This window comes from Nomascus leucogenys, chromosome 5, assembly GCF_006542625.1.
Source record: "Nomascus leucogenys isolate Asia chromosome 5, Asia_NLE_v1, whole genome shotgun sequence".
Classification (NCBI taxonomy): Eukaryota; Metazoa; Chordata; class Mammalia; order Primates; family Hylobatidae; genus Nomascus; species Nomascus leucogenys.
Window position 1 is genome coordinate 62,517,554 of NC_044385.1, and position 9,419 is coordinate 62,526,972.

The following is a 9,419-nucleotide window of genomic DNA, read 5'->3' on the forward strand; positions in this document are numbered from 1 at the left end:
TCCCTCCCCCATCCCCCCACCCCACAACAGTCCTGGTGTGTGATGTTCCCCTTCCTGTGTCCATGTGTTCTCATTGTTCAATTCCCACCTATGAGTGAGAACATGCGGTGTTTGGTTTTTTGTCCTTGCGATAGTTTGCTGAGAATGATGGTTTCCAGCTTCATCCATGTCCCTACAAAGGACATGAACTCATCATTTTTTGTGGCTGCATAGTATTCCATGGTGTATATGTGCCACATTTTCTTAATCCAGTCTATCGTTGTTGGACATTTGGGTTGGTTCCAAGTCTTTGCTATTGTGAATAGTGCCACTATAAACATACATGTGCATGTGTCTTTATAGCAGCATGATTTATAATCCTTTGGGTATATACCCAGTAATGGGATGGCTGGGTCAAATGGTATTTCTAGTTCTAGATCAATGAGGAATCGCCACACCAACTTCCACAATGGTTGAACTAGTTTACAGTCCCACAAACAGTGTAAAAATGTTCCTATTTCTCCACATCCTCTCCAGCACCTGTTGTTTCCTGACTTTTTAATGATCACCATTCTAACTGGTGTGAGATGGTATCTCATTGTGGTTTTGATTTGCATTTCTCTGATGGCCAGTGAGGATGAGCATTTTTTCATGTGTTTCTTGTCTGCATAAATGTCTTATTTTGAGAAGCGTCTGTTTATATCCTTTGCCCACTTGCTGATGGGGTTGTTTTCTTCTTGTAAATTTGTTTGAGTTCGTTATAGATTCTGGATATTAGCCCTTTGTCAGATGAATAGGTTGCAAAAATTTTCTCCCATTCTGTAGGTTGCCTGTTCACTCTGATGGTAGTTTCTTTTGCTGTGCAGAAGCTCTTTAGTTTAATTAGATCTCATTTGTCAATTTTGGCTTTTGTTGCCATTGCTTTTGGTGTTTTAGACATGGAGACCTTGCCCATGCCTATGTCCTGAATGGTATTGCCTAGGTTTTCTTCTAGGGTTTTTATGGTTTTAGGTCTAACATGTAAGTCTTTAATCCATCTTGAATTAATTTTTGTATAAGGTGTAAGGAAGGGATCCAGTTTCAGCTTTCGACATATGGCTAGCCAGTTTTCCCAGCACCATTTATTAAATAGGGAATCCTTTCCCCATTTCTTGTTTTTGTCAGGTTTGTCAAAGATCAGATAGTTGTAGATATGCGGCATTATTTCTGAGGGCTCTGTTCTGTTCCATTGGTCTATATCTCTGTTTTGGTACCAGTACCATGCTGTTTTGGTTACTGTAGCCTTGTGGCATAGTTTGAAGTCAGGTAGCGTGATGCCTCCGGCCCAGTTCTTTTGGCTTAGGATTGACTTGGCGATGCGGGCTCTTTTTTGGTTCCATATGAACTTTCAAGTAGTTTTTTCCAATTCTGTGAAGAAAGTCATTGGTAGCTTGATGGGGATGGCATTGAATCTATAAATTACCTTGGGCAGTATGGCCATTTTCACGGTATTGATTCTTCCTACCCATGAGCATGGAATGTTCTTCCATTTGTGTGTATGCTCTTTTATTTCATTGAGCAGTGGTTTGTAGTTCTCCTTGAAGAGGTCCTTCACATCCCTTGTAAGTTGGTTTCCTAGGTATTTTATTCTCTTTGAAGCAATTGTGAATGGGAGTTCACTCATAATTTGGCTCTGTGTTTGTCTGTTACTGGTATATAAGAATGCTTGTGATTTTTGTACATTGATTTTGTATCCTGAGACTTTGCTGAAGTTGCTTATCAGCTTAAGGAGATTTTGGGCTGAGATGATTGGGTTTTCTAGATATACAATCATGTCATCTGCAAACAGGGACAATTGGACTTCCTCTTTTCCTAATTGAATACCCTTTATTTCCTTCTCCTGCCTGATTGCCCTGGCCAGAACTTCCAACACTATGTTGAATAGGAGTGGTGAGAGAGGGCATCCCTGTCTTGTGCCCGTTTTCAAAGGGAATGCTTCCAGTTTTTGCCCATACAGTATGATATTGGCTGTGGGTTTGTCATAGATAGCTCTTATTATTTTGAGATACGTCCCATCAATACCTAATTTACTGAGAGTTTTTAGCATGAAGTGTTGTTGAATTTTGTCAAAGGCCTTTTCTGCATCTATTGAGATAATCATGTGATTTTTGTCTTTGGTTCTGTTTATATGCTGGATTACATTTATTGATTTGCGTATGTTGAACCAGCCTTGCATCCCAGGGATGAAGCCCACTTGATCATGGTGTATAAGCTTTTTGATGTGCTGCTGGATTCGGTTTGCCAGTACTTTATTGAGGATTTTTGCATCAATGTTCATCAAGGATATTGGTCTAAAATTCTCTTTTTTGGTTGTGTCTCTGCCAGGCTTTGGTATCAGGATGATGCTGGCCTCATAAAATGAGTTAGGGAGGATTCCCTCTTTTTCTATTGATTGGAATAATTTCAGAAGGAATGGTACCAGCTCCTCTTTGTACCTCTGGTAGAATTCGGCTGTGAATCCATCTGGTCCTGGACTTTTTTTGGTTGGTAAGCTACTGATTATTGCCTCAATTTCAGAGCCTGTTATTGGTCTATTCAGAGATTCAACTTCTTCCTGGTTTTGACTTGGGAGGATGTATGTGTCAAGGAATTTATTCATTTCTTCTAGATTTTCTAGTTTATTTGCATAGAGGTGTTTATAGTATTCTCTGATGGTAGTTTGTATTTCTGTCGGATCGGTGGTGATATCCCCTTTATCATTTTTTATTGTGTCTATTTGATTCTTTTCTCTTTTCTTCCTTATTAGTCTTGCTAGTGGTCTATCAATTTTGCTGATCTTTTCAAAAAACCAACTCCTGGATTCATTAATTTTTTGAAGGGTTTTTTGTGTCTCTATTTCCTTCAGTTCTGCTCTGATCTTAGTTATTTCTTGCCTTCTGCTAGCTTTTGAATGTGTTTGCTCTTGCTTTTCTAGTTCTTTTAATTGTGATGTTAGGATGTCAATTTTAGATCTTTCCTGCTTTCTCTTGTGGGCATTTAGTGCTATAAATTTCCCTCTACACACTGCTTTGAATGTGTCCCAGAGATTCTGGTATGTTGTGTCTTTGTTCTCATTGGTTTCAAAGAATATCTTTATTTCTGCCTTCATTTCATTATTTACCCAGTAGTCATTCAGGAGCAGGTTGTTCAGTTTCCATGCAGTTGAGTGGTTTTGACTGAGTTTCTTAATCCTGAGTTCTAGTTTGATTGCACTGTGGTCTGAGAGACAGTTTGTTATAATTTCTGGTCTTTTGCATTTGCTGAGGAGTCCTTTACTTCCAACTATGTGGTCAGTTTTGGAGTAGGTGTGGTGTGGTGCTGAAAAGAATGTATATTCTGTTGATTTGGGGTGGAGAGTTCTGTAGATGTCTATTAGGTCTGCTTGCTGCAGAGCTGAGTTCAATTCCTGGGTATCCTTGTTAACTTTCTGTCTCGTTGATCTGCCTAATGTTGACACTGGGGTGTTACAGTCTCCCATTATTATTGTGTGGGAGTCTAAGTCTCTTTGTAGGTCACTCAGGACTTGCTTTATGAATCTGGGTGCTCCTGTATTGGGTGCATATATATTTAGGATAGTTAGCTCTTCTTGTTGAATTGATCCCTTTACCATTATGTAATGGCCTTCTTTGTCTCTTTTGATCTTTGTTGGTTTAAAGTCTGTTTTATCAGAGACTAGGACTGCAACCCCTGCCTTTTTTGGCTTTCCATTTGCTTGATAGATCTTCCTCCATCCCTTTATTTTGAGCCTATGTGTGTCTCTGCACGTGAGATGGGTTTCCTGAATATAACACACTGATGGGTCTTGACTCTTTATCCAATTTGCCAGTCTGTGTCTTTTAATTGGAGCATTTAGCCCATTTACATTTAAAGTTAATATTGTTATGTGTGAATTTGATCCTGTCATTACGACATTAGCTGGTTATTTTACTCGTTAGTTGATGCAGTTTCTTCCTAGCCTTTACGGTCTTTAAAATTTGGCATGTTTTTGCAGTGGCTGGTACTGGTTGTTCCTTTCCATGTTTAGTGCTTCCTTCAGGAGCTCTTTTAGGGCAGGCCTGGTGGTGACAAAATCTCTCAGCATTTGCTTGTCTGTAAAGGATTTTATTTCTCCTTCACTCATGAAGCTTAGTTTGGCTGGATATGAAATTCTGGGTTGAAAATTCTTTTCTTTAACAATGTTGAATATTGGTCCCCACTCTCTTCTGGCTTGTGGAGTTTCTGCTGAGAGATCAGCTGTTAGTCTGATGGGCTTCCCTTTGTGGGTAACCCAACCTTTCTCTCTGGCCGCCCTTAACATCAACATTTTTTCCTTCATTTCCACTGGTGAATCTGACAATTATATGTCTTGGGGTTGCTCTTTTCGAGGAGTATCTTTGTGGTGTTCTCTGTATTTCCTGAATCTGAATGTTGGCCTGCCTTGCTAGATTGGGGAAGTTCTCCTGGATAATATCTTGCAGAGTGTTTTCCAGCTTGGTTCCATTCTCCCTGTCATTTTCAGGTACACCAATCAGACGTAGATTTGGTCTTTTCACATAGGCCCATATTTCTTGGAGGCCTTGTTCATTTCTTTTTATTCTTTTTTCTCTAAACTTCTCTTCTCACCTCATTTCATTCATTTCATCTTCCATCACTGATACCCTTTCTTCCAGTTGATCGCATCGGCTACTGAGGCTTCTGCATTCTTCATGTAGCTCTCGTGCCTTGGTTTTCAGCTCCATCAGGTCCTTTAAGGACTTCTCTGCATTGGTTATTCTAGTTATCCATTCGCCTAATTTTTTTTCAAAGCTTTTAACTTCTTTGCCATTGGTTCGAATTTCCTCCTGTAGCTTGGAGTAGTTTGATCGTCTGAAGCCTTCTTCTCTCAACTTATCAAAGTCATTCTCCGTCCAGCTTTGTTCTGTTGCTGATGAGGAGCTGTGTTCCTTTGGAGGAGGAGAGGCGCTCTGATTTTTAGAGTTTCCAGTTTTTCTGCTCTGTTTTTTTCCCATTTTTGTGGTTTTATCTACCTTTGGTCTTTGATGATGGTGACGTACAGATGGGTTTTTGGTGTGGATGTCCTTTCTGTTTGTTAGCTTTCCTTCTAACAGACAGGACCCTCAGCTGCAGATCTGTTGGAATTTGCTAGAGGTCCACTCCAGACGCTGTTTGCCTGGGTATCAGCAGCAGTGGCTGTAGAACAGTGTATATTGGTGAACCGCAAATGCTGCCACCTGATCGTTCCTCTGGAAGTTTTGTCTCAGAGGAGTACCCAGCCGTATGAGGTGTCAGTCCGTCCCTACTGGGGGCTGCCTCCCAGTTAGGCTACTCAGGGGTCAGGGACCCACTTGAGGAGGCAGTCTGCCCGTTTTCAGATCTCAAGCTGCATGCTGGGAGAACCACTACTCTCTTCAAAGCTGTTAGACAGGGACATTTAAGTCTGCAGAGGTTACTGCTGTCTTTTTGTTTGTCTGTGCCCTGTCCCCAGAGGTGGAGCCTACAGAGGCAGGAAGGCCTCCTTGAGCTGTGGTGGACTCCACCCAGTTCGAGCTTCCTGGCTGCTTTGTTTACCTAATCAAGCCTGGGCAATGGCAGGCGCCCCTCCCCCAGCCTCACTGCCGCCTTGCAGTTTGATCTCGGACTGCTGTGCTAGCAATGAGCGAGGTTCTGTGGGCGTAGGACCCTCCAAGCCAGGTGTGGGATATAATCTCCTGGTGTGCTGTTTTTTAAGCCCATTGGAAAAGCGCAGTATAAGGTTGGGAGTGACCCAATTTTCCAGGTGCCATCTGTCACCCCTTTCTTTGACTAGGAAAGGGAATTCCCTGACCCCTTGTGCTTCCTGGGTGAGGTGATGCCTTGCCCTGCTTCGGCTCTCACACGGTGCGCTGCACCCATGTCCTGAGCCTACTGTCTGACACTCCCCAGTGAGATGAACCCAGTACCTCAGTTGGAAATGCAGAAATCCACCCATCTTCTGCGTCGCTCACGCTGGGAGCTGTAGACCGGAGCTGTTCCTATTCAGCCATCTTGGCTCCTCCAAACTCTACCTTCTTAAATGGAGTGACTTCAACAGGCACTTCTTTTTTCCAAGTTTCAGAGGTGTCCTGCAGCCCCCCTATCTGGGAGGGTGGCTTATGGGTATCCTGAGTAGTTTGGCTTCCCAGGGCTATGATTTCTTTTTAATGGAAAATTATAAGTGTTGGTGAGGATATAGAGAGACTGAAAGCCTCATACATTGCCGATGGGAGGGAAAAATGATGCAGCCTCTGATGATTCCTCAACAAATTAGACATATGATTAAGACCCAGCAATTCCACTCCTAGTTCTATACTCAAAGGACTTGAAAGCAAATACTCAAATAGGTACTTGTACATGAATATTCATAGCAACACTATTCACAACAGCCAAAAGGTAGGAATAACTCAAATGTTCACCAACAGGGAAGTGGATAAACAAAATGTGATAAATATATGTAATAGAATATTATTCAGCCATGAAAATATTATTCAGCCATGAAAATATTATTCAGCCATGAAAAAGGAACAAAATGTGATAAATATATGTAATAGAATATTATTCAGCCATGAAAATATTATTCAGCCATGAAAAAGGAATGATGTACTGACACATACTACAAATGGGTGAACCTCAAAAATATTATGCTGAGTGAAAGAATCCACATATTGTACAATTCTGTTTATATGAAATATCTAGAATAGATGAATCCACAGAGACAGCAAATTGTGTGGTGCCATTAGAGGGAGGGATGGGGACTGACAGCCAAAAGGTAAGGGGTTTTCTTTTGGGCAAATAAAAATTTTGGAACTAGAGGTGGTGATTACACCTTGAATGTAATTACATTTTGAATGTTCTGTACTAAATACTACTTAATTGTACACTTAATGGTTAATTTTATCTTTTTGTAATTTCACTTTAATTTTTAAAAAATCTGGGTCTGGCAAGGTGGCTCACACGTGTAATCCCAGCACTTTGGGAGGCCAAGGTGGGCAGATCACTTGAGGTCAGGAGTTTGAGACCAGCCTAGGCAACATGGTGAAACCCTGTCTCTACTAAAAATGCAAAAATTAGCAGGGCATGGTGGCACACGTTTGTGGTCCCAGTTACTCTGGGGGCTGAGGCACAAGAATCACTTGAACCCGGCAGGTGGAGGATGCAGTGAGCCAGGATCGTGCCATGGCACTCTAGCCTGGGAGACAGGGCAAGACTCTGTCTCAAAAACATTCATTTCCACAGTCCTTCTCCAGATTTTGTTTTTATATGTAATCAAATTCTTTTGGTTTGACTTTTGACCCTCCCCTAGGTGTCCGCTGAGATCTATACTAAGTAAGAGTCCAGTGACATGGAAGGTAGAATCGGGAGGGCAATAAGCTTTCTCCAGGAAGACAGGAAGAGCCATGTCAAGCCCCAGGAGTGGCAGCTGCAGTTCAGCCCTCGAGGGCTACCTGAGCAAGCCCTTGGCAAGCCACTCCACCCCCTGCGTACAAAAGCAGTCACACAGCTAAAGTGGGCTTCTTCCTAGGGAAAGATCCTGCTGCTGGGAAAAGTTAGATTTTCTTCATTTCATTTCACTAATCATGATTTCTTTATATTACTTTTTTCTAGTTATGAAATTCATGTTCTTTGCTAAAAGCTTAGAAAATACCTAAAAATATGAAGAAAATTAAAAATCACTCAAAATCTCATCACCGAGAGACAACCCTGAGATAATATAACCACTGTTGACATTTGGATGTAGAACATAACCCTGCCTGCATCACCCCGATGCTGCTCATCCGGGGGTGTGCTGGTAAGCCAGCTCTGTGAAGGAAAAGTCCTGGTCTGGAATATTTGCTGAGTTCTGGGAAGCAGATACTCCCAGCACAGCTAATGTCAAGGTACTGACCTGAGGCCACTGGACATGGGGTTGGGAAGATGTGCTCTTCCTCCCACCACAGCTGCCCTCAGCTATACCCCAGGCTCCCCCAACAACTGCCCTATCTTAGCTACCCACTCAGAGCCAGCGTGGGGTCTCTCTGTCCCTCATCCCCACATACCCATGTTCTGTCAATTCTGCCTTCAAAGTGTCCATCTGTTGGCTACTTCCATTCACTCTGCTGCCATCTTTAATCCAGATAGTGTTATCCCATCTACAACGTCCTTCCAGGTGTTCTCCTCCACTCCTGCCCCATCCAACCCATCACAACCAGTGAGGTCTTAAAATATATATTTTATGGTGCCACATTCCAATAAATGTCACCTCCCAAGAGAGGCCTTTCTTGACAACCCTTTCTCCAAACCTGGTTGGTTTCCTAAACAGCACTTAAAAATAAGGTAGCTGATAACTTTTTTTTTTTTTTTTGAGATGGAGTCTTGCTCTGTCACCAGGCTAGAGTGCAGTGGCGCGATCTTGGCTGACTGCAACCTCCACCTCCTGGCTTCAAGTGATTCTCCTGCCTCAGCCTCCCGAGTAGCTGGGACTACAGGTGTGCAGCACCACGCCCAACTAATTTTTGTATTTTTACTAGAGACGGGGTGTCACGGTGTTAGCCAGGATGGCCTCATCTCCTGATCCGCCTGCCTCGGCCTCCCAAAGTGCTGGGATTCCAGGCGTGAGCCACTGCACCTGGCTGATAACTTTTTTTTTTTCTTCAGACAGAGTCTTGCTCTGTCGCCCAGACTGGAGTGCAGTGACACGATCTCAGCTCACTGCAAGCTCAGCCTCCTGGGTTCATGCCATTCTCCTGCCTCAGCCTCCTGAGTAGCTGGGACTACAGGCGCCCGCTGCCACGCCCGGCTAATTTTTTGTATTTTTAGTTGAGACGGCATTTCACCGTGTTAGCTAGGGTGGTCTCAATCTCCTGACCTCGTGATCTGCCCGCCTCGGCCTCCCAAAGTGCTGGGATTACAGGCCTGAGCCACCACAACCGGCCAGAAGTTACATTCTTTATTTTTTCAGAGACATGCTCTTGCTCTGTTGCCCAGAGCAAGAACTGTATATTCCATATATTATTATATATTCGACAAAATTGGGATCATACTATGTATAAAGTTTTGTAATCTACTTTTAAATTTTATATTTTACTGTATGCTTTACTACATATCCTTATTTTTTTAAAGAATTTGATTTTTTTAATACCTGCATAATACTACCAAGATGTGCTGTGCTGCGACTCATTGAAGCAGTTTTCTGATAATGGACATTTGGACTCTTTTGGGATTTCGTCTGCTATAATGACTTTTTGTTTTGTTTCCAATTATGTAATCTAAAGGCTTTTCTTCTAATTCTTACAGTAAGAGCCCAGTGGATGTCTTGCAGATATTCAGAGTTGGCAGAGTGAATGAAACCACGGAGTTTTTGAGCAAACTTGGCAATGTGAGGCCCTTGTTGCATGGTTCTCCTGTACGAAACATCGTGAGAATCTTGTGTCCGTAAGAGTAGCCATCTT